This window comes from Pezoporus occidentalis, unplaced genomic scaffold, assembly GCF_034315485.1.
Source record: "Pezoporus occidentalis ecotype Australia unplaced genomic scaffold, CSIRO_AGI_Poc_V1 ctg139, whole genome shotgun sequence".
NCBI classification, from domain to species: domain Eukaryota; kingdom Metazoa; phylum Chordata; class Aves; order Psittaciformes; family Psittacidae; genus Pezoporus; species Pezoporus occidentalis.
The window spans coordinates 415,865-438,233 of record NW_026913198.1 but is presented as its reverse complement, the minus strand read 5'-3'; the positions used below and the strand labels follow the sequence as shown (position 1 = coordinate 438,233).

The window sequence follows — 22,369 nt, the reverse complement described above, 5'->3', positions numbered from 1 at the left end:
TTCAGAAACATAGAACTACTTCTAAATTAAAACCAAAAACATCTGAAGTATTTTAACAGAATTGCAGTCAGTATGCACTCACACAAGCATTTACAAGGAACTGCTTTAATTATAACAGATGTGAAGAACCCATCTGTCTGCTAGCGAATCTTCTTTTAGGTACACACCACACAAAGGATCAACTGCTATTCATTAACACTGATAAACCAGCTATGTACTCCCTGCATTAATAATGTTATCAGAAGAAAGCTTATCAAGATAAAAACCACAGATCCAAATATGATTCCATCCCTTTCAGAAACTCTCTTGATAACAAAAGAGTAGGCCCAAAATTTAACACTGAATGTTTAAGTCATCATTCCCTACCAGCACAAACTCAAAATAGACCCACCATTATTTAACAAAAGTGTCATAAAAGCTATCAGGTTGCCTATTACCGAAACAAGGCTGCACAATTCTAGAAAGGTAAGCAGTATTTTTTCTCACATTTTAATAAAATTTGTGTAATTTCTTCCAGTAAAACTAATTAATAAAAAAACAAACACCAAACTCTTTTCCCCCTCTATTTACAAAGTAGCTCTCATTCTTACACTGTCTGACCTAAACGAGGGACTTCTGCCACCACTATCAGCACTTACAGATTTCACCCTCCTTCACTGCTGAAAGATAGGCAGACTGGCAATACATGGCAGCAGCTTCTAACAGGTAAGCGAAGTGTGAGAGCATTACCAGCTAAGCATAGCACAGAACCCTACCATCTGTTAGTCCAGCACATCAAAAATGGGAATACAGTAATACAGTACAGTCAAGTATCAGACTCATTACAGCGTAACTGTAGAGTTACTACAGACAGAATAGGGTAGATATTAACTCAACTTTGCTGCAGCACTAAGCCAGGAAGCAGTTGCGCTGCCAGAAGTTATGGAGCAAAAGAGTATGGCAAGGATACAGACTTTCACTTTTTTTTTAATTCCCCATGCCAGGCATATGTAAAATGCTGGAAACAATTACACCTGACAAAGCCTTAAATAAACTTCAAAAGTCTCCAGCTCAAACACTTATAATCTAACCTGACTTCCTTCATATGCTAGAAAATCGTATTTCCTGCACTACTCCCGCTAACACAATGGAGCAACAGTCATTTCCTTTACACATGTCTTCAACCTAACCTTAAATGTACCAAGAAAGCAAAGGCTACTGAGCACTGGAATAAACTGGTTACACAAAAAAAAAAAGTAAGTGATCATTCCTACTCCTTTATAAAGATGATTGATCCTTTATCCAGAATTATTCTAGCTTCACTTCTGTTCATAAAATCTTTCCAGCAACAGAAACCCTCTCTCTACTTGTCTACTTCTGCAATATGAAAATACAGCATCTCTGGAACTGCAAAATATTCTTAGAGCTGGGAAAGTGACTCTCATGAAAACACATCTCAAGAGTATCTCTGCACCGGCTACAAAGGTGGACATGAGAGCCCACAGTCACAGGGACAAAATATCTTCTGGGATATTGCAAGCGCAAAGAACAGAGCAAGCAGATATAATCAAAGCATTCTGAGTATTAGTTCCATGTTTTGCTTTCTATAAACAGGCCAAATAAGAAAAAATTAGCCTTATTATTAAAGTACAGAATCCAGAAAGGAGAATCCTGAAAGGACTATGACATACAAGGTAATATGCATTCACATTTAACTGCTGTGATATTGGAAGACTATTTTCATTATTTGGTATTAGGTAGTTCCAACAAGAGCAAATGCATTCAGTATCGTATTTTAATGTATTTAACTATAAATTCTGTAACAATTCTGCTACTCGTAAGAACTAAGCGTAAGACGCATAACCTATCTTTTTCACAGGTCTGTACCCACTGCAGATGATAGCAGGAACGTCTCAACTCTTCAACTTATGACAGACAGAATTTACAACTTTTTATGACATTGTAACATGGCAGCGTTACCTTGTGTTTGTTTTGTTTGGTGCAGTGCTGTGTTTTGGCTTTAATCTGAGAATAACGTTGATACACACTGGTATTTTAGTGGCTGCTCACAAAAAGCTTGCCCAGAAGTTACTCAAATGTGCTAACTCTGGTGAGCGCTTTCCAGTCTCTCGTGTTCTCCCAGTGAGGAAGGGACACATGAAGCCCGGAGATCACAGCCAGGAGAGCTGAGCCCCACTACGCAAAGGGATATTCCATACCATGGAACATCATGCTCAGTATAGAAACTGGGTGGAGATGTCTGGGAAGGGCAGGTCACTGCTCTGGGACAAGCTAGACACTTGTCAGGGGTTGGTGAGTAGTTGTACTGTGCACCACTTGTGGGTTTCGTTTTTTGGAGTGGGAGCAGGGTTTATTCCTTCCCCTCTCTCTCCATTTTCTATTATTATTTTATTTCATTATTAAACTGCTATCTCAACCCCTGGGGGTTTACAGTTTTTCTTACTCTTCTCCCCATCGCACTAAGGGGGGGAAATGAGCAAGAAGCTGCATGGCACTTAGATACCATCTCAGGTTAAACCATGACACTTGTAACATCCTTCTGAGGGCATACTGTCTGCTCCTGTCCCAACTGTTTGTAGTCCCATCAACAACATTAACAAAGACAGTCTCCCCCACCATTTTCACCTTCACATAACCTTACATGAGAAAAACTGGTTTAATGGATTACTAATTAAAAATCTGGAAACTATCTTCTGAAAAAAATAAAACGTCCAAAGAACGTTCTAAAAGACTGAGGACCAACTCACACTTCCTTTAAGGATCGCATGGAGTATCAGCTTCTCCAGACAGAAAAGATGCTCTAGTCCCTTAATCATCTTTGTGGTCCTTCGCAGAACTCACTCCACTAAGTCCACATATTTCCTGTACCAGCAGCCTATAATAGGAAACAGGACTCCAAATGCGGGCTCAACAGGGCTGTGGAGAGGAGAAAGATTAACTCCCCTCAACCTGCTGGCAACAGTCTTCCTAATGTAGACCAGGGAGATCGTAGGCGTATTTATTATGAAGATGCACTGCTGGTTCACAGTTGGCTTGCTGTCCAACTGGACTGCCAGGTCCTTCTCTGCAGAGCTGCTTAGCAGCTAGTCAGCTCCCAGCATTTACTTGCACATGCCACTGCTCCTACCCAGAGGTAGGATTTCACATTTTCCCTTTGCCGAGCTTCATGAGGATCCTCTGTTCAGGTCTTGAGCCTTTCCAGGCTCCTCTTTACAGCAGCACAAACATCAAGCCTATCAGCCACTCCTCCCCACTTTGTATCATTTGCAAACTTGCTGAGGGTAAATTCTGCTCATTGTTCAGGACTTTTATGAAGATGTTACACAGTTCAGCCTCTAGTACTGAAGCCCAGGATACAATAATGGCTTCCTCCAAATGACTTTTGTGGCACTGATCACAATCCTGCACACTTGGGCCTAGCCATTAAGACAGTTTTTGCTAAACCTCATCATTCACTTTTCTACACATACTTTGTCAGCTTTTCCACAAGAATGTCATGCAAGACAATGTCAAAAGCCTTACTGAAGTCAAGACAACCACCATCAATTGCTCTCCCAAACTAGTGACCTCATTGTAGAGGACTACCAGCTTGGTTTAGCATGGTTTTCCCTTCCACTCACCTTCCTGTCCTTCATGTGTTTGTGTTTCCAGGGTAAGTTGCTGTGCCACCTTCCCATGAACTGAAGTGAGGCTGATCGGCCTGTAGTTCCCTGGATCTTCCTCCTTACCCTTCCTGATGATAGGATTGACATCTGCTGTCTTCTAGTACCTCTCACAGTGGGGTGACCATAAGACTTCTCAAAGATCATATGGAACAGCCTTGCAATGACACCAGCTGGCTCCCTCTGCACTCATGGGAGCATCCTGTCAAGACCACAGATTTATGTATACCTTATTTAAGTGTTCCCTAACCTGATCCTTTCTCCACTGACGGTGGAGAAATAAAAGCACAGCAGAACTTTAAGATGACGAGGATGTGAGATCAGAGATCATCACCACCCATTTTTAAGGGCATGTTGCTTAACTTGTCTAACCAGTATTTAGCTGCCAGAGGAAAGACAGTCCCACTGGTATTGAAGAGATCCAACTTCAGAGAGGTTTCTTCAAGTGTACAAAATTAAAGTACTTTTCTAGCCTAGAAAGATGCCTTAAATACTGAAGACGGGTTTCATTACTGTTGGCAAGATACCTTTGGTAGCCCTATTTGTCCAAAGTACCAGAATAAAAACAATTTTGCTTTTCCATAATGTCCTAGCATGAAGAAACAGATAAAAAATGGTGACATCACTACAGTATGAAAAAAGCTGGTCATTGTAACAGTAAAACAGACAAAACACCTACAATCTAAAAACTTAATTTACTTTGTATTTGTATTAATTCGCATGCTTCTGGCCATCTTGCGAATTTAACTAATTAAGAAATATATCAAATTAAAGTGGAGCTAACCAAAATTTTATAGCGGGGAGGAAAAAAAAATAAATGCTAGAACTGGGGGAAGAGGGGGAGGAACAAGAACAGCTGAACCCATCTCACCAGAAGCTAAAGACAAGGAAAAATAGTTCTGCGTTTTCAACTTCTGTACTTCTCACGCTCTCCCAACAGCCTACATCATTTTTCAGGAAGTAGTTTCTGTGCCTCTGGGTAATCAAGAGGTTGTCAGAAAGCAATTAAAATAAAAAGCAATATGCAACAGCTAGGAATACTTGAAGCTTGAGAGTGGAATTGCAGAATTATTAACAGGGAAAAAAAGCTTCAAGCCACAAATTCCTGAAGTTAGAAGTAAGATACAGATTCAGATTTCTTGATGCTCCCTGAAGACCAGTTTAGAAATTCAGCCTATTGATTTGCATAGAGAAACCCACAAACAGGATGTTAAAAGCACATGGATATATGCGCATTCATAATTTTCAGGAAAGTCTGAGATTAGCATGTGTGCATATCTAAGTGTCACATACCCACGAACTTTTACCTAATGTCTCACAGATTATTACTGTCGTAAGGGCAGCACACCACAAAATACTCATGGGAACCTTGGCTCCAGCTACACACTTGTTTGACAACCTACCCTCTCCTTGTCACAGAAGTTTTAGTGTAATATTTATAAATCGGGCAAAGGCTGTGTGGAGACCTCAGAGCCACCTTCCAGCATCAGAAGGGGGGCCTACAAGGAAGCTGGAGAGGGACTCTTCATCAGGGATTGTAGTGACAGGACAACGGGTAATGGGTTTAAACTTAAACAGGCGAAGTTCGGGTTAGATATAAGGAAGTTCTTTACTATGAGGGTGGTGAGGCACTGGAACAGGTTGCCCAAAGAAATGGTAAATGCTCCATCCCTGGCAGTGTTCAAGGCCAGGCTGGACAGAGCCTTGGGCAACATGGTTTAGTGTGAGGCATCCCTGCCTATGGCAGGAGATTGAAACTAGATGATTTTAAGGTCCTTTCTAACCCAAACCATTCTATGATTCTATAAAAGAAGGCTGCAAGTCACCAGAATTAAAAACAATAGACTAAATAGACTATAGTCCCTCTTCTTCATAAACAGAAATGTTGAGGGCTATTCTCAAACTTAACAGGCCTTTAAAATAATCCAGTCCATCAAACATTTTTCTTTCTGCCACAACTCACTTAATGAGAAAAAAAAAAAGTTGTGATAACAGATTCTTCCCTGTTACCACGAGTCAAGAGCAGCACTAATTTTAAGTTGTTAAATGTAAGCTTTAAACAGTACTTTTGTTTAAAGCCTATAAATCTCAATTTTCATTACCCTTTTAAACACAGAGATCTTCCTAACTCTGAGATTTATTTAGTTTGAGCAAAGCAAAATAAGCTAAATCCGAGTTTTTTCTGCTATCCAAAATTTTCCTGTTAATAAAACAGGAATTAATATTCAAAACCTAACATAAGCTTTACTAAGTTTGCAAAAATGGAAGCATTTCCAGTGATCATGTATCACTGCAAAAACATGACAACTACTTCAACTGATGATTATTTCCTTTCTTTTCTATGTAAATGCATAGCCACAACAACAGAATAAGCTTAAATCTTTACAACGAACTTTTTAACACTTTGAAAGGAAAGTGTGCCTGCCACACTCACCACCACATTTCAGTGCAGAAGACTGTTTACAGACACATAATTTACACACAAAGTTAAGTTTGGTTATGGTAACTCTCTCAAGTTCCTTGATTCTCTGAAATTTATTGTCAGACTCACACCTCCAATAAAACGAAGGGAGCTGAACCTCTGAAGGTCTTCTCTCCCACTGCTTCAACAAATACTAAACAGTTCTTGGTAACTCAGTGAAACCTCTTCCTTTTCAACGCTGCTACTTCTGCTACTGAAGAGCAAGTAAAATCTCCAGTTTTAGCCTTGCTGTCCTCACCATCCAATACAGAACTGTTCTGATGAGTGTTCTAGCACTGGACAATAAGGAAAAATAAAATAAAACATCCAGATTTATTTTTTTTCATTTACCCTCTTGCCTCATCTTTTAAAATGAAGTATGAGAACCAGGGCTTCCTGAAGAACACCGAGGAAGGAACAAGGTCCTCTCTCAAATTTGAACACTTCCAAAAGTCTGATGAAACATCCAGGTACGAGGACTGCACGGAGTCACACTGTAACAGTCCATTTTTTAACCACTGAAAGAAAACACATTCTCCAGTACAGCCACAGCCCTAAAACCTAGCTTTGCAGTGCCTTAGCAAAAAACAAACAAACAAACAAGAAAAATCCACCTTCATTTCTACTTAGGGATCAAGCTCCTTATATGAGAAAAATAAACAGAACCATGCTTTGTTTTGCATAAGAATGCGAATGGGCCTAGGTGGACATTGCTCTAAAAATCCCAACCACTGTTCTTTATCGTGTAGTCTCCTTTCTGTATACAGATATGGTCCACAAGCAACAGGGTTTACATCACTTTGTGAATCATATATTAATGTCACAATGACGTATATATACCGAGTTCAGGACAATGACAACAACAATCAAAGCACCTTTTACAAGGTGTTTTAGAAACAGCCAAAGTTAATGAGAGTGCTTCAAATAAATCATCAGTTCTACAAGTTGCCTTTTATTTTTTATTTCTTGCACTGTACCAAAATGTAAATTTAAACATAAAATGTATTTTGGAACACAGAGAGACTTCATACTTGAAGGTAAACTACAACCAGGTTCCTTCTGCTTGAAACCCAACACACCTGCAGCATCATTTAGCAGAAAGCTAGGTAAAGGCTAATCGCTTGCTGTTCACAAGGCTCAAAGTCCAAAAAACCTGAAGTGGTGGTGCAATAACATCACCACCCCATTCAGCACACATCATGTAACAAATTCACCAGGAATTCTTCTGCACTTTGCGGTCTTCACAAGGATCTGAAGAAAAAGTAGCTGAAAATAGTAGCAGGTTTGACATCCTGAGCACAGAAACCAGAAAAACGCTATTTCAGCTGTTTCCCTGACTATGTTTATGTAAAATAGGGAAGGAGGCAATTGTGGAAGAGCTGTTAGCACCACACAGGGCTTTATCATCATTTTCTGTGTAATACCACTGCCGAAACACACACAGTAACAAAAACCCAAACAAAAAGCATGCCAAGTCTCATTCAAGCTCATTTATAATAAGGTCTGCAAACAGTTCTCCTTGCAAGAGACAATCTATTCCTAGTACTAAAAAAATAAATAAAAGCTACTTCCCCAAAACTTACTGATGAACTCTGTCACATCGCTTTATCCACATATTTTAATCAGAAGAATCTTATTAGAAAGGAGAAAAACAAAGGAGCCTAAAATACATTAACTTGTTAAGTACTAACAAACCTAAATATCTACATGATCTCCCTGTATCATTTTACCCATGTAATTCCACTTAAGCTTTGCTGTAAGTGTAAACTCTGCTTAATCTTACGAGCTTCCACCAACACATCTTTCACGCAGCAGAGCAGCCTACACCATTCAAGAGAACTTCTCAACACAAATGTACCTTTTTAGGATTTCTACCAGAATAACCTCATCAGTAAAAGAGTGAAGCTGCTGACAGTTATTCCAGTACAAAAGCTATGTTTACATCAAGGCTTAAAGCATAAGCTCTTGGAGACAAGGACCTTATCTTCATAGTTGTCTGCAAACCACTTAACAAACTGTCATCACTACACAAATAAAAACCTAAAGAAGGAATTAAAATGGCCTAGCATGCAAGGCATTTTCTGCTCAGAGGGACTCACCCAAGTATGAATTTTACTTACAGTACAAGGACACCTTTAAAACATGAATGAATAGGCACACAATAAGAACAACTGGACTTCCCAAGGTGCAAACTTGGTGAAAGGAAAAAAAAAAAAAAAAAGATCCTACCAGCAAACAGAGATGTAAAGACAAAGTTAATTTAATGAACCTCAAAAATGCGAACTCTTTGCAATATCCACAAGAGTCCAGATAGAGATATCACCCAAAATAGTAAGTGGGGATGCAGCTCCTTAATTTCACTGAGAGCCTCTACTGAAGAAGTATCTCACAGCACTGAAAGTCAATAGCTTGAAAAACGAGACATCACTTTGTGAGTTAAGAAGCAAGTACTTGTATTACTACTGTGACTATACAATAGATAAAAAAAAATGAAAGAAATGGCCACTTACTGAACTCTTTCCATTTACCAAATGCTTCCAAACAAAACACAGATTAACCCAGACAAAGGAATGAGAAGATCATTCTTCTCTGTTGGTTTCCTTCCTTCACATGTGGCTCAGTTCATTCAGTCAATCCCCAGCCACACTGAACTCAATACAGAAGAGCCACAAAGCCAGAAACACAGAAACCACCTCCTGTTCACATTCCACACTTCCCATGTTTTCAAAACATCAAAACTGAAACAGAAGTTACATAACAAAACAGCAGAGCTACCCAAAGAAAGCAAAATACTGAAGCTGTATCAACTTTTAGACACTGACAAGACAACACACAGAAACACTTCAGTGAGCCTCAAAATTTGTAAAACTTATACGGAAGCCTTTCATCTGCGGTCAAAATAACAAATTACAGGGGAGGAAACAGCACAGTAATCTTCAGATACAGCTTCACATAAGCACATAAAACTTTACTTTTTCTACAAGGCTTTCACATATGCCATCTTCCCAAGTACCTCTGCACTGCCCTTAGAGAAGGACATTTTTGTTTCGCTAGCTCACTACTAGTAATAATTCAGTATTGCAGAAGCTCTGGAAAAAAAAAAAAATTAAAGAGGTGGCAACTATGGTAAATGTGTCATCTTCACCAGATAGTTTAAAGTTTATCCAGTAATGCTTTAATTATTTAAAGCTTTATGAATAACCAAGGTGGGGTAAGGGGAAAAGAGCTCAAGGGAAAATAACACTAACTTTTGAATTACGTTGCTCTGTCCATCTTAATTTTCTTCAAAACAGCAGTTCAGCTGAATACAAATCTACAAGGAAAAACAAATGTGAACATATTAATTTCAACATTTAAACTGTATCTATCTACAGAAACATTTAAACACTATGGGAGGAAGGGAACAGCAATACATCTAAAAACAGCATGCAAGTTCAGTTATTTCACCACTAGATTTTGTTTTGAATCCTTCCAAAAAGGTAGAGGTTTTTCGTAATATTATACTTGCAGACCAGACTCATTCACTCCCATTACAGAATAGGAAATTACTCTGAACCTAAACTTAAAGTATCAACACATTAAAAAATAGTTTGCATAGGCAGTAAACTAATTTCTGGTAAAAAATACCTGGCTTCCATAAGTGACAAAGTACAGAAAAGGGGAGAAACAAAATCTGCATTAGTACTGTCATACTGCAAAAACATCTAATACAAATTTGAAGACTGAGATGTGCAAGCCATCCAGCAGACTTTTCAGTAAGCATAATAGCTCACTGCTGAGATCACAATATTAACATGAAGGTTGTTACCTACAGATACAGTCTTGATGTACCTATTTTTCAATCTCCCAGAAAAGCCACACTCCTACCCACACATTTCTCCCTGTACCTGTGTTCATCAAATATTAAAGAATTATTCTGTCAATTATTAAAAACAGCAAGTAAAACTTAGATTCTGCAAGCACATTTCAAGATTCTCAAAAAAACCAACAACCTCTAGGCAGTAAATGTTACTGGTTTAACCATCCTAGTGATATTTATTCGAGTATAAACTTATTTATGAATACCACACCACTTACCTAATGCAAGAGGACCACACAAGGTGTTAGTACTGCGTGGTTTATATTTTTCCAGTTTGTTTTCCTTGAGAAAATATCCCCAGTTCTCGTTGATACTACATTCGTAGCTGTTTGACATAGATTTGACCTCACAGAAATCAGCTACCCATCCTTCCTGCTTACAGATTCTGCAAGGCTATTTCCAAAATTTGCCAATTTTGTTTTAAAAAGCTTTTTGTTCTCCTCTGGCAGCTTCTTCTCTCGTCTATTCCATGTACATATCACTGTAAGAAGCATGAGCTCCAGGTGAAATAAATACACTTTTTACACACAACCTGTGAAGCTGAAAATCCAGATTTCACATCTGAACTGTGGAACACTTCCTAGCTTCACATAACAGGCATTTGTAAACAGGAGCTATCTGGATACCTCCATATTGCTTATTGGCAACAACATTTTTTAACAAAAATACTAAATAAAATATAAAAGAAAAAATGATAAACAAGCATCTATTAGAGTCTTCATTTAGAAAATAGGTCTCATTACAAAACAATGGAAGGCTATGTCAGAAAATCTGAAAAGTAAGGTAGGGATAAAAATATTTGCCATGAAACTTCTCAGCACTGTCTACACAGTGGCTCAGGCTGCATTTAATGTGGAACCAGTTACCAAAACCGGTTATACCGATGACTCAAGACAAAATACTGCCCAGAAGAAAAAAAAGTATTTAAAAAAAGCAAGCACTTTATTTTGGCAGCTGGAATACTGAGCACGTAGTGAGTTTAGGTATATATCCATGCCATGTGGACAACAATGTCCATGGGTGAAATGCTTAGCACCGCTAGAAAGAAAAACCTCACGACTTCAACTTCCAATTCGCTTCCCAGATGTCTGGTGATTGTTTCAGAAGCCTTTTCAGGAGGAAGCACTTTGCCAAATTATCCCAGGGCAGTGTTCGGTATTCCTCCCCTTTCACAGGACGCAATTGCAGCAGGTCGGTTTCCACCTCTTTTCCTGCCCAGGAGCTGAAGCAAAAGGCTGCGAAAATCCAGGACTCTAGCTGTAATCCGAACTGCCTACGGTAAAAAGAACCAGAACAATCAGCTCTTCCTTCTGAAACCTGGTGTTACACACACAGATGCCTGAGTCTAGCAAAGCAAACACATGCAACCAGGGGGCCAAACGGGGGTACAGCTGCCTCAGTTAAACCTTCATTCGTCCCGGAGAACGGAACAATCACGATCATGGGGAACGCTGCCTCCAGCTCCCTAGAGAAGGGAAGGAAAACAGGAAGGACAGGAGGGGGCGCGGGGGAAAGGGCATTTCTCGTTTTATTGGGAAGGATGGACGTCTCCACACAACGCAGCCGAGAGCGAGGCGCTGACCTGCGCCAGGGACACTGAGCAGAAGCACAGAACGAGCCTAGGGAGCGGCGGGAGCCGTTGGGGAAGCCCCAGCGCGCCCGGGGGAAGCCCCAGCGGGGCCCGCCTCCTCAATGCGCGTGCAGACCCTCTGCTCCACCGCTACCCCCGGCCTCTCCGCTGCGGGGCCGCGACGGGCATGGGGCGGGGGTGAGCTGGACTCGTCGGCCCGCGCTAGTCCTGCCTCACCGGGGCCCCGGGGGCGGGCCTGGCCGCGCGGCAGGGAAGGGGACGGGATGGGGACGGGGCGCCCCGCACGGCACTGCCGGTGCCCACCCAGCCGCCCTCTGCTCGGCGCCACCGGAGCCCCCCGGGGGGGGGGGGTGGGTGGGTGGTGCCCTGGGCCTGGCGGCTGTGGGACCCGGAGAACCGGAGGAGGGGGAGAACACGCGGGCGCAAGAGCGCAGCGCACACACCATACGCGTTCACATACACACACCCCGCTCGCCTCGCTCTTAAAATGGCGCCGCTCCGAGCCTCAGTGCTCCTCGCGCGCAGGCCTCGCGAGAGCCTCCGCACGACCCTGGGGCGGGGCCTGCCTGCCGCGACACCGCCCCGCCGCGGGGAGCCCCCCGGCCGTGACGTCACGGAACGATCCCGAAAGTTCCGCGGGAGGCTGGGAATCCCCCAAGCGCGCCCCGCCCGCGGGAGTCCCCGGCGCTGCCGCCGCCGCCGCCGTAATTAACAGTGTAGCTGCGCGGCCTCGCGCGGCGCTGGCCCTGTCGACAGCGGCACTGGCACCCCGCTGAGCGGCCGCAACGGGGCACCTGGGTTGAGGCGAGGTGTCGGGGAAAGTCCGGTGGGAGGGCGGCGGGCGTAGCCGGATTCCAAGTCCTCCCGAACCTCGACCCAGCCAAGCGCGACTCGCAGGCGTAGCGGGGACGGGGGGGAAGGGAGCGCGTCAGTGAGCGCCGTTTGATCGAAGGGCAGAAAACGGGCGTCTTCACCCGGTCAGAAGGAATGGCTTCAGTTTACAAGCGTAAGCAGGGAAAAGCGCTGGACGTGCGTGCAGTCCTTCTGCGCTCCTTTTTCTGGAAGAAATGTGATGGATTTCTGCCGGCTGGGAAATAAGTGAATTCACGTTTTAGGCGTTTTAGATTTTTAAATCCTATTTCCAGCACGAGGCAGGTTATTTTGCAATCAATTAGGAGAAAAATTAAATACATGAAATCGTGCTTAAGCATCATTAGAAAGGGTACTGGAGAGTGTTTCTAGAGCCTGCATTTGACCCTGGATTTTTTAAATGCATTTTTAATGCATTTAACGGGCATATATATATATGCTGTCAACCCACTTTTGAAACTGATAAAATTACTCGAAAGCAACATTTACTATAAAAATTACTAAAAACTGAAGAAAAATCATAGAAAATGCATGAGTTTAATCTTTAAAAGGCTGTCAGAAGCTCTGAAGCTGCTGTTGGTCACATTTGCCATCCACTCAACTCTTGAGTAGTCAACCCCAGTTCCAGTTCCTAACAGCAGCAGTGTTCTTGTAGGTTCCCATCACAGTCTTGCCAAGGAGCCAAGCCTGATACATCCATATGCAGTCACCAGGACCATGGTACCAAAAGTGCCCACACTCTCAGGTTTCATTATTAAAATATCTTTCAAAATAGTAATTTAGAACCCATATCAGACGTGTGCCGAAGTAGTAGCTAGAAGCTAACAGATTTGTTCAATCAGGAAAAGTTACCAAAAACATCTCAGGACTCCACGACGCTTTATGCTGTGTGATTCAGGCGTATGTAATACCAAGAAAGCTTTGAACAAAGAGGTCATATACAAATCCCAAGGCAACATGTATAATCCTAAAATAGGATGCGTAACAGTTTCTAGGAAAACAAGGTCAGAGGTGAACCTGAAGCAACATGAAAACAAAGAGTCAATAAAGCATTTCCAGGCCACCTTGACAACACACATTTAAGGCTGTATTAATGATCTGAAATGACCTTTCAATTCACACTGCTCACCTATTCTGAGCATTTTCTGGCTTTGCAATCTATTATATACCATGGGTATCAAAAGAGAAACACAGTAAGTAGCAGTAGATTGTCAATTTAACATCAGTCCTCCTAATGAGTTTTTGTTTGTGTTGCTTCATGCAAGATCCTTCTATTTCCTTCTGTTGACAATAACCACATCTAACCAATTTTACTTGGTTACTAACCAATTTTAGTAACGACAGGAAAAGCTGTGATAGTCATTGGGGTAATTACTTTAAAGTAGTAATGGGAAACAGGTTTGATTTATATCTCTAATTGTTTCATAAAAGAAGGTATACTGCCATTTCCACTTCATGAAAAGCAAGAGTTTGATCCAGCAGATAGCTGAGGTGATGTCCTTGGCTCATTAAGATCAGTGGCAAACCTCACACTGAATTAAAATCAAGAGCTCTCCTCTTGTAGCACACTTTAGTTTACGTGTCACAAGCACTTAAGCAGTTCCATCAAAGTCAACAAGACATTATTAGCATGCAAGCATTTGCTTAAAGGAATTAATTTGCAAGCCTGCTGACATAGGAATTTTGTCTGTGAAGGGATTCCTGCCACGCATGGCCTAAGTATACCAGCTGGTTCTGATGCACACCAAGTTTATACCAGCAAAACAGTGCTTCTACAGATACCATGTTGTTTTGCTTGTGTGTGGAATTACTGAACTACACTGATAAAACTATACATATTCCATTCCATGATGAAGAAAACCTAGTATGAGCATAGTCATTATCTGTTATGAAGAAGTAAGAAGATTGTCAGAATAGTAATTTTGCAAAGAAGTATTTACAGCACTTTTTGGTTGTAAACCATGTTTGTTCTTTTGAACCCAACTGTACCTGGGTCTCCTGACGTATATGGAGCCCAGAAGAGGGTGAGAGCATTAAAGTGGTTGATACTTAACAGAAACAGCTTCTGAAACTAGTTAGGCCTAGCAGAACCTGTCTGTTTTGGAAAAATGCTATAGGAGATTACAATGAAGTTTTTACAAGGGCGTGTAGTGACAGGACAAGGGTGACCTGCTTAAGATGACAGAAGGGAGATTTAGATTAGCCATTAGGAAAACATTCCTCTCTGTGAAGGTGCTGAGGCCTTGGCACAGAGTGCCCAGAGAAGCTGTGGCTGTCCCATCCCTGGCAGTGTTCAAGGTCAGGTTGGACAGGGCTTTGAGAAACCCGTGCTAGGGGAAGGTGTCCCTGCCCGCGGCTCAGGGTTGGAACTGGATAATCTCTAAGGTCCCTTCCAACCCAAACCTTTCTATGATTCAATGACATTTACACTGGAAGTTAGTATCTGGGAGGAAGGTATATCCATATGAACAGCTCTCTTTTGTTAGGCATACTTGGAAAAGTAGGCCAAGATTTTTGCCACAGATGTTCGCACATGTTTTTAGCAGTCCTTCAATGAATCATGATGTAAGCAAAGGGTAACTCAACTGGAGTTTAGACAATAGCGGATATTTTAAGAACAAGCTAAAAATTACTTGTTTTGAATGTTTGTGTAGTTTGATGAAGAGAGAAGCAAAACACATTTAGCGCTTTCATCCAAATTTAGTATTTTTAACACTATATGTAATTTAAGGTTCTGTTTGGTGCAGAGCAGACTATGGACTAAAAGCTAACAGAAGAGAGAGAGCTCATTCCGTAAGGAACTGTCTACATCAGCATATGAAAACATTGAATGAACACAACAAAACAAAAATGTGTGGAAAATGCTGAGATATAAGAAATGAAACCAGAAACATTTTACCTCCCATTGGATACTCACCATCCATATGTAAATACAAGTTTTAGAACTCATTTTAGTATGAAAAATGTGTAATGAATTTAACATTAACTCATTTACTGTGCAAGCTTGGATGATAGGATGAAGTACAAGACCAAAAGTTAAAAATGTATTTTAAAAATGTATTTTGACAGGCACTTGAAATATGGTGACTTCTAGTTGTTCTAGGAATAGGATACAAGACACCCAAGTGTATTACACACTTAAGATTGTTAATTAAGCAACTATTAAAGAAAAAAATATGGGTACATACTTAATTACTTACTATTACACATTTTCATGTCACTCATGAGGATGTACAAAACACTTGACCTTGTACTAAAATCCCAGTGTGACAATTGAATTTTCATGTAACGGGTTTAAAATCTGATTAATACTGATTTGCTCCAGAAAGCTTCTGATAAAGTGAGCCCTGTATTTAAAAAATAGGAAGAAAATGCTAACTTAATAATAAAACCCCAATTCTAATACATGCTTCTCTCAACAGAGAAGTATTTGTACAGCCAGATCCCAGACTCAGTGAGGGTTCTTCAGTACAAACACAGTTATAATAAACAGTCCTTATTGTGAAGTTTTACGTGTCTTTAAGCTGTGTGTTCACAATGTGAAGCATTTTAAGTAGGAAAATTAAAAGAATAGAAGCATTATACAAAAATGCATAGTCGTTATCTCTTGCAGTAACACAATGAACACTAGCATAAAGTATCTGGCTTGTCTGTTTATGTATGTTATCCCTTCCAGGAAAGGAAGGTAGGATGAATTTTGCAATTGCTTCAGGATTTCAGCGGGTCTAACAACACAATTAAGACAACGGGATTTGACTGTATTAAGCAATTGGCCATTATTATTTACATTGTAGGATGTATAACTTGTAGTTACTGATTTTTTCAAGAGTTCTGAGCATCTCATGATAATTACCATGTCTAATGCACTTTAATAACAACCAACAAGTACTAAATAGATCTGAAAATTAAAGCATAAAACATAATGTTGAGTCATTTTTTTTCCTGAAGAACTTTAATATTAAAATTACTTTGACAGGAGTAACATTCTGGGCAAAGACTTCAAGAAAGCTGTAGGTAGCGGTTCATATTTTGAAGCCATGTGTACATACTAATTTTGAATGACATGAAAGTAAAAATCTGACCTATATTATTGAAATTAATTGATGATTTTATATCTGTAAAAGTGATGACTGCCTCTACCGAAAAGAATCAGTATCTTTGTGACACTAGTGAAAAGCCAGGATAAAAACTCAGAGGCCATTCTTTTGTTTATACTAATTGAAGGTAAAAAGATTATTAAGAATCAAGCTTTTAAAAGAGCAGCTTCTTCATTTCACCTATATTGTAACTGAAAAAATCTCCAAGAATGGATTTCAGAAACTTTGGGCAGTATTAAACCAAGGGTTACTTGAAACTGTTTTAATGGTTTATCTCCATTAAGAATTATTCCTTTCATATAAGTTATCCAGCTAATGAATTGAGGTTAAAAGGGTGCAACTGTTCTTCAGATATGTCCCAGATGAATGCTGTCCGTGTGATATTTATTCCATTGGAAGATAAAGTCATGCTATCCACATCTAAAATAGTATGCAAGCAAATCCTAAATGTACTTAATTTCTGCCCTGTTCCACCCTGGAAAGTGAAACAACAGCGACCGAATACCCGCTGTTCTAAATTTCACAAAGAACTCAAATGAATAACTATTAATCACAAGGAAGAGTTTAGATGAAAAGAAACAAATGGAAGGAATTCTGAACTGAAGATACAATGCCAAGTTACTACTTTTTCATAAGATGCTTGTCTTTACTCTTTTATAAAATGAAATTCCTGTATTTTCCTTACAACAAACCTAGCTATCTTTTGAACTTAGAGCACGTTAATTTTGAAGTAAGGAGGCCGGAGGACCAGAACAGTGATAGGATCTTGAACACAAACACGCAAATCTCATTTTAGTCCAAGTTAATTTCATACCCAAATCTATTTGGTTTATCCTTCTTTCTTATGAAAAAAAATACAAAAATAAAATCCAAAACCAAACCAAACAAACCACACAAAAAACCCCACAAACAAAACGAAACAAAAAAACACAACACTTACATATATATGAAAAAATCTGTACTGATACCAACTTTACATTTTATTTTTCTGATTTTTTAATGTCTAGATTAATTTAGAAACTTTTCACATTCAGGTAAAGTGTAAAAAAAAACATTTTTGTAAAGGTTTTCTGCCAGTTTTGCCCACCATCTGTGTATACATTACCATGCTTTCCAGAAGCATGTGTAGTTACTAGAGGCTCACCTTTGCAAACTGGCCAAGAGATGCCTTGTTTCTTCACATAGGCAGATGTGATGAAGGAATTGCACGTAGCAAAATTTGTTATTTTTTTCCCCAGCTATATTATCTAATTAATAGAATAATCTTTCCCTACCCCATCCCCTCTAAAAAGTCAAACCAAACAAATGTAGACTTTTTTTTAGATCTGTTTCCTAGAACTGCTAGAAGCCTAGGTTTTGTCATAAATACTAAACACAATATGGTATAACATGGGCTGCAAAGATCTTCCGAGTTTGTTGTAATGATCCCCAGAAAGAACTATTATGGTTGGTAGAGGGGATTCAGCTGTTGCACTTCCCTACCTTCAATCGGCCTTTGAGAGGATTAAAAAAAAAAAAAAAAAACCACAAAAAAAACCCTGCAGGATTTATGACCAAAATAAGATTCACTTACAAGTATTTTCAATAAAGACTAAACCCAGCTTTCTGACTAGCAGCTTTCTTATATCTTTAAACCAAGCTGAAATGCCCCAGCAAAGCTCTAGTATTCTAAGAAGATTCAATGCAAAGGATTAAAGAGGAAAATCAAGCTCTTTCTCAGCTGATCCTTTTTCTCTGTTTTTCCCTTTGTAGACAAAACCAGGCAGCAGAGTTCTGTTATCTGAAACTTTGGAAACAAAACAAAACAAAACAAAACACCACACAAATGCAAACCAACCTACCAAAACAAACAAATACCAAAAAAGCAACCCAAGGAAATTAATTGTATGAAAGGGTGTGAATAGGGTCAAAAGCAAACGAAATACTTTCTCAGTCTTACTTGCCTGGGGCTATGTTATGCAGTTTTCCAGATCACTGAAAAAATTTCAGAGGCTCTCCATTCAGAACTGGAAATGTCCCTCTATATAGACACCTACCCAACAGAAGTGATACTCTCACATAGTGGCATTTTTGTATGTTGCTAGTAGAAACTCCTGGTATTTGTGGAAAATAAATTTGAAATCCTTGAAATACAAACTTTAATCTGTGAAGATGATGCAGTAGCTTCAAATCAGCATTGTCTTGTTTTGATTTTCACTTCTGCCAGAGATCCTGCATTAGCCTTTGGCCGAGTTTGGAGCAGTGGGGGGTTGTTTTGTTTTGTTTTTTACTTTTCTGTGCCTTAGCTTTCACAATCTGCAAGAGTCATGTATAAATGCTTGCATATCTTCATGAACTTTTTGAAAGGCAATGATGATACTTTCTGTAAACTTCCTAGTTATTCTAACTTGGCTCAAAAGAAATAGGCAAAACACCCTCAAAACACAACTATAGGGCTTCCTTTTAAAGAAACATTCCTTTTCAGTCATTCCGAAACAATGATATCCTATTACACTATACTATATGGCTAATAGCATTTCTTTACTAAAAAAAAAAAAAAAAAGCAAATTTCCTGTAAATATTTTGCTGATTATGGTGGCTATTGTGTATATGCTTAAAATATTTTGAGAGACACCAAAAAGCTTGATTTTTTTTCTTTCATACAATGTGACATATCTGTCAATGCTATAAAAAGAAAATTAGTGAGGTGTGATACTATACGTAGGAGAAATTGTTTCTCATCATGCGTTTAATTGTTTACAATTTAATCATACACCTACCCATTGATTATAAACTCCGACACTCCTCCTTGCCCAGCAGTAAGACATACAGAGGAGGTTCTTAGTCATCTGTTTTTCTATACATAACTAACAGTTGGTTTCAGTTATATTGAAAATGAAGTCACATTTCAGCATGAAGACAATCAGAAAGCCTCTTTCTTTAAGCAAGGAGCCCTTTCTGGGGTAGCTGAGCCCTTCAGGGAGCATGGGGCTTGTCCTGTTCGCACCAGCATTATCCCATCCCTTCAGTGGTAAAACCGTAAGAGCTGCGGGGTGCAGCCTAAGGTGAGTACCTGGTAACAAGCATTCCTCAGACCACATCTTCAAAATGCCCAAGTGGGCAGGAGATGCATGGGGATGAGTCAGGAAACAGAGAAGCTACATGGGATGCGAGAGGATGCATTCTCTAGAAAAAAGGGAGAAAGACAGTACATGCTATGCAAGCAACATGTAAAAGAGGCTGACAAATATACTGGCTAGGTAGAAGCCCCTTGGCACTTTAGACTGAATGACAGAACAAAGAAAGATGGTGATTCCAATTAAGGATGGTTTGGTAGGAAGTGCTCATGGAAGAGCTGCTTCTCCTGGTAGAAGTGAACTGAGGGAGTAACACAACCAGGAGAGTCAGGCTGCCTACATTCCTGCTACAATATCTAACTTTTTGTTTACAACTATTTATGATTATATACAAATGAAATTGTTTAAATTCATTAAAGAAACCACAAAAAGGTTCCCTAAATTAAAAATATTTATTATGCTCATATTACACCATCTCTTATGTAATTGCCAGTGCTTTATCTGCCTGTATGTCTGGGTAAAACACCTCCTTGCTGTAAATCTGCAGCTGCTGATAAGCTTCAGAGAAAAACAGGCTGGTTTGCATGTTAATAAAATTATTATTATTATGAGAAGTAAATCACTTACAACTTTTCACCCAGGTTCTCTAGGGAGAAATTATACTTTCTTTTTTAAAAAACAGCAGAATACTAAAAGCAGTATGTGAAACTGTTCCTTTTGAAAACTTGGCATGAGAGGTTAAGTGAGCAGTACTATTTAAAAAGTCAAACTTCCTTACGTTAGCCAGTAATTCAGTCAGTACTGCAGAAAGCTGTGTTACTTGCACTGATGAAAATTAAAGTACTGGGATACAGACACCACTAGGGATTTAAAGACTTCTTTTGCGTATCCATTCTCTTGCAAATACGATCCTCAAAACCATAGTATCTGCACAACGAGCAATGTAATTAAGAGTGGTGACATGCCTAATAAATGGGCTTCCTTCCATCCTCCCATCTCAAAGCTCAAAGAATATAGATTGGCAGGAGATGGTGACTTGTACTTTTATGATTTTATCTTTTCTGGTAAGTTAAATAGCACTGGCATATGGTAATCCATCACATCAGACTGTTAGGATGGTCTCCACATGCTTCATGCACTTCTCACACCAGCCTGCCTCCTTCTTCAGGAGTTACTGTGTTCGATGGTCCATCTGCCACAGGCACTCTCTGAAGAAAGCAGAGGTTTTGCTAGCAGAGATGTGGGCAGCCTTGTGCTTTTTGGTGTTTTCAATGTCTAGGAGACATTCCTGAGCATACTTACTTTACTAGCAGAGATACAGCTGAAGCATCTAAGACCAGCTCCATTTCCTGGACAAGTAGGCTTTACTTTTTGCCAGTATGCCTACAGGAAGGGCTATGAGAGACCCATTACTCCAGGGCTTTGGGCAACAGGTTTGCTAGAAAAGTGTGGACTGAAGTGAAAAATTATCAAAACATTCACAACACCCAGATATAGGACAAGACTTCAAACATGGTTATGATATTCTCTGATCACCAAATATCTGTTGGATGTATCTCTGATACCATACACCTAAGACTGGAGAATGGAAAAGACATTATACTATTCTTAAAGGGTAAAGGAGAAAAAATGTTACAGATCAACAGATTTTCTTCTAGAGCTTCTGCAGTCTTACCTTAAAACTCATCTGTAACTGATCAGCTTCATGACATTTTTGGTTATGATTTAGAACCCAGTAAGGCTTTTTTGTTGTTTTTTTGTTTTGTTTTTTTTTTTTAGCCTGTCCACAACTCTGAGCACTAGTTTTTCCAGAATTCTTTTTGCAACTTCTATGACAGCTCTGGAACAAACCCTCTGACCTGCTGTGGTAGAGCTATAAGTTCATACTATTTTATCAGAGAGGTCTGAATCATAATAAAACTTCTCAATTCTAAATCTGATCTAAACCTGATAAAAGATTAAGCAGCAAATTAGTAACTGAAAATTTTTCTGTAAAATTGCACACAACTGAAAAACTTGATCACATGTAACAGTTGAAAGACTTTTGAAGAACAAGAAGAACAGTTGAAGTAGTAAAGTATTTCAGAAGTTAGGAAATAGCTACTTGCATCCAAATTGGCAAGAATTCCTATTGACAAAACATATATAGTAGCAAATATGTATTGGACTGGTGATTCTTCCTGCTGCACTTTCTGTGCTATATTTTGATAAGATGAACAGGCTTGTGTATGTCTTACATGTTCCGCATACATCAGAAACTTACCTGAGCTGAGGCTTCAAGGGAAAAGGGATAGAAACTGGGTTTCTGTGTATGTGGGGAGCAACAAAACTGAAAGACTCTAAGGAACATTAGTGACATATAATGGCATTCCAGATCAGTCAAAGTAATTGATTAAATATTTCTTCTTAATTTTTGAGCACATGCAATGTACACTGTGTATACAACTTTGGGAAAAGGCAAAGACTGATCGATCAGCAGTCAGAGGATGAGGTACTGCTGTAGTTGTTTGTGACCGTGACTAGTTTCCTGAAAAAGAAAAGCATTTCTACATTTTTTTTTTTTTTTGAGATTTGTCAGCACTGTACCCCAGGTACATCAAGAGCAGGTATGTCTACATTGTTGGCTGCTGTGTAGTATGAAGGCACTTGCAGAGCTTATATACTGGAATTAGACTAGACTCATCAGTGCAGCCCATGACACAAGTTAATTTACACTTTCTCAAAGCGACAGGTCCCAGCAGAATAAATAAACAGTATAGAGCTGCACTGCTTA

General features: G+C 39.7%; 1 protein-coding gene across 6 annotated transcripts in view; it reads right to left on the bottom strand.

Annotated features, from left to right (window-relative positions):
* GPBP1 (GC-rich promoter binding protein 1) overlaps nucleotides 1-12,189 on the bottom strand; it is a 36,471-nt gene extending 24,282 nt beyond the window's left edge. For 3 of the 6 annotated variants that reach the window (XM_062609521.1, XM_062609526.1, XM_062609525.1), the window contains exons 1-3: nucleotides 12,040-12,189; nucleotides 10,201-11,255; nucleotides 9,366-9,436 (exon numbers count right to left, since the gene is read on the bottom strand). The gene's annotated coding sequence lies outside the window, so the exon portion shown is untranslated. The remainder of the gene's footprint in view (nucleotides 1-9,365; nucleotides 9,437-10,200; nucleotides 11,256-12,039) is intronic. The other 3 variants (XM_062609523.1, XM_062609524.1, XM_062609522.1) reach the window with 3 other exon arrangements.
* Between the last annotated feature and the right edge of the window lie 10,180 nt (nucleotides 12,190-22,369).